Raw genomic sequence first — 3698 nt, 5'->3', positions numbered from 1 at the left:
CACCAAGTTACGAGGCGGATCATTCAGCAAAGTTATTTCCTTACAAAGTGGACACTCATGAATTAATTTCTCTGTCCACCATCTCTGCAGACAGTCGTTACAGAAGCTGTGGCTGCACGACAGAACAACCGGTTCTTTGAAGATATCATGGCAGACAGGACAGGACAGATCCTTTACTAATTTAGAAGACATTTTGCCGCTGGGTGAGGCAGGAAACACAGCAGGCAGCACAATGCAAACCAGTCAACTATGGAAGTTCCTTAAAAGTTACTTTCACCTTGCTGTGGCTCTTTTAAAACTCCTTTTCAAATGTGAAATCAGCAGCAGGTTGAGTTGCAGTTTTCCAGTTATCCAGTANTAAAAGCAGAATGGGCTCACAAAAACTCTTTACTTTAGTCAGATTATAATGACACCCTTACAGTAAAATATGAGTACAGCTCCGTTCTCGGAGAACAAGAGAGAGCATGTGACTTAAACAGAGACATTTTAAACTAGGTAACAACCATAGAAGTTATTGGCAAGGTAGCTAAAAGGAAAACATGCAAAACAAGCCATTTATAAAATAAAATTATGATCTGATCTTATGCTCACAGACTGGAGGGATATTATAAAATGAATCATGTTATAACTGATATATTTATATACAAAAAATTATATCTGGCAATATATTATTTTATATTATGCATTTTATTCTTAAAATTCAAATATCCTTGATGCACCTGCGCACGTGGTTGTTTTTGGCTTCAATTAGTTTGGATCTCAGGTCGCGTTACGTGCACCATGGCAGCCGTTTACTCTAGGGAAAGTGAATGTCAGGAAATCTTTGATAAAAAAAGATCGAAAATAAACATGCAGTTCAAGGTATGTGGCATTTAAACTTGTTATAGTCATGTTTTCTCCAGAGAGCAAACCGTAGGCTTGGTGCAGGGAGGTTCCATGTCCGAGGCTGAAAACAAAAGTGGTGAACATTCACCATTGCTTGTTCAAGTTGGACATGGACTTCGCCCGTATTTCTTTATTTACGGTTAAAAAAACAAAACAAATACATTATATAAATTTGCGAGTAATCGACGTACTCGTTCACTAAGGTAATGAAGAGTAACTTGATAATGTTGTGAATTACTGAAAATGCTTCATCCCTAGTATCTACATGTCGACCCGCTACGTAACAATTACAATGTCAAAAGTTTTATAAATGAACGATAATTCAAAAACTGTGTCACCATTTTATGTTCAAAGTTTATCCTTCAGCTCTATAATGTTCCTGCTGAGTTAAATATCTCTGTCACAAATTAAATTTACCATTTTTTTTTTAATGCATTTTAATTCATGATATTTTTTATGTCATGTGTTTATATAAAAAAAATTTATTGTGCATATTGTTATATAGCTAATATAATTGTATCTTAAAATTCAAATTAAAGCCTGAGTCTAAAGTAATGTCTCGTACGTAACAATGACCAGTGACTGCAGTGCAGAATTAAAAATACTACTAAAGGCAAATTTAAAGAGAAATATCAACTGGCTATGAATGCAGGGCCCCCCAACCGACCACCACCTACACAAAAAAAAAGCAATAAAGTAGAGCCAGATCCATATAAATCAGCAGGGCGATGTTTGCATATGAGCAGCAGCATCACACAGAGCTCTACCATATGCATACATATGTACATGAAGTACATCTGTTTACCTTATTTCTTTACTATTAACTGTGAGGAAACAACATTGTTATATCATGCTGTATATGCTGTCTCCAAGGTATCATCATCACATCTTCTTAGATATAAAAAAGAAAAACAATGAAAGTAAAGCAAGAAATCTTTTTTTCCATTTAAAACTATCAGTACATTTTTTGCCCACCAGAAAGTCTTCACTAACATGGTCTTAAATCTGACAGCACTCCACTCTCCTGCTATTCATCCATATAGCACATATTTTGCCCTGGTGTGAAAACTGTCGACAGCATAAAAAGCTTTCAAAACTGACATAAAAGTATTTCTTTGTTTCAAAATCATAGACATGTAATGAATCACTGACCATGTCAAGTAATGCATTATTGTGATATCCTTTACTTTATCTGAAAATAACGGCAACACAGCAATGCTTAGCTAATGTAAAAGGCCACAGCCCTGGTTTATAAAGGGACTATGCGCTGTTCCACTGTCAACAGAGACTGACACCGGTAAATATTCTTCAAGTGGAAAGTTTCATTGTGATTGCCAATGTACGGGAACATCCTGGTCAGTGAAAGTGTTTGAAGGTGTGATGTGTGTGTTAGTATCAAGAATCAATAGAAGACAACTGTTTCCTCTCAAAGTCCAGATGAACTCTGATCCTCTGGGGCTTATTCTTCACTGAGAGACTTTTCTAGAAAGTGGTGGTGAGCTGCTATGTAATTTGCCCATAGGAGACATTTTCCAGATATCAGTAGTATTTTCCCTTTCTCGAACTACTCGCACCACACCAAGGGCCCAGATTTATCATTTATGACCACAGCATCCCAGCTGTGATCCTGAGTTAAGCCCTCTGAGCCAGGACACATGGGTGGTAATCACCTCTCTGTGGTTTTCAGGAAGCTTCTGTTTTCTCTCCTAGTCTCACACTGGTCAGATCCTCAGACAGGATGAGATTGGTTCAGCATGTGTTTGGATCCAGAATCACAGGACTGTAGGAGACCATCTCCTCATCTTTTCCCAGATGTTGAATCAGGTTGCCCAGGTGGTTGTCGCCACTCTATCAGAGCTCCTGAGTCCAGCTGTGGATCATCCAGCAGGGGCGCTGCTGAACTCTTTCCACTGTAACCTTGTAGTTCCTCAAGGAATAAAGACGTCTTCAGCTCTCAGCTCGTCCTCTGTGGCTCTGATGTATCTGACAGAGCTGCTATCTCTCTGCTCAGAGCCTCACATCTTAACTTCATCATCCGAACTGCTTCTGCTCCTCTTCCTCCCTCAGAGCAGTGATCCTGGCCTCCTCTTCCTCTTGAGAAACTGTGAGGCTTCTTAAACTGCTCCTTAATCTGCCTCTCTGGTGTGTTGGGCCTGGGACCTTATGTGTTCTGCTGTTTGATCAAAGTTTCCTTTAACTTGTTGAAACAGCTTCAGTTTCTCTTGTAAAGGCTTCAGGATTTCTGGAGCTTTCCTCTCTGTGATCCTGTGCAGCTTCATCGATGGGTTCTGAATCTGTGGTTGTTGTGTGTGTGTTTTGAGTCTCGACAGATCGAACACACTGGCTGCTGATGGTCCAGACAGAAGAGTCTGAGTTTCCTCAGAGTGCAACTGCAGAGAGGCTCGCCTCGCAGCGCTCTGATCTCTTTCCAGTAAAAAGGCCTCACCAGATTCTTAAACACCAAAGTTACGAGGCGGATCATTCAGCAATAGTTATTTCTTACAAAGTGGACACTCTGAATTAAGTTTCTCTGTCCACCATCTCTGCAGACAGTCGTTACAGAAGCTGTGGCTGCAACGACAGAACAACCGGTCTTTGAAGATATCATGGCAGACAGGACAGGAGAATCCTTTACTAATTTAGAAGACATTTTGTCGCTGGGTGAAGCAGGAAACACAGCAGGCAGAACAATGAACAGAACCAGTCAACTTGGAAGTTCCTTAAAGTTACTTTCACCTTGCTGGGCTCTTCTTTAAAACTCCTTTTAAAATGTGAATCAGCAGCAGGTTGAGTTGGAGTTTCCATTTTCCAGT

This window comes from Seriola dumerili, unplaced genomic scaffold (genome assembly GCF_002260705.1).
Source record: "Seriola dumerili isolate Sdu_G_001 unplaced genomic scaffold, Sdu_1.0 BDQW01000066.1, whole genome shotgun sequence".
Taxonomy (NCBI): Eukaryota; Metazoa; Chordata; class Actinopteri; order Carangiformes; family Carangidae; genus Seriola; species Seriola dumerili.
The sequence above is the reverse complement of the archived record's forward strand: the minus strand, read 5'-3'. Positions refer to the sequence as shown.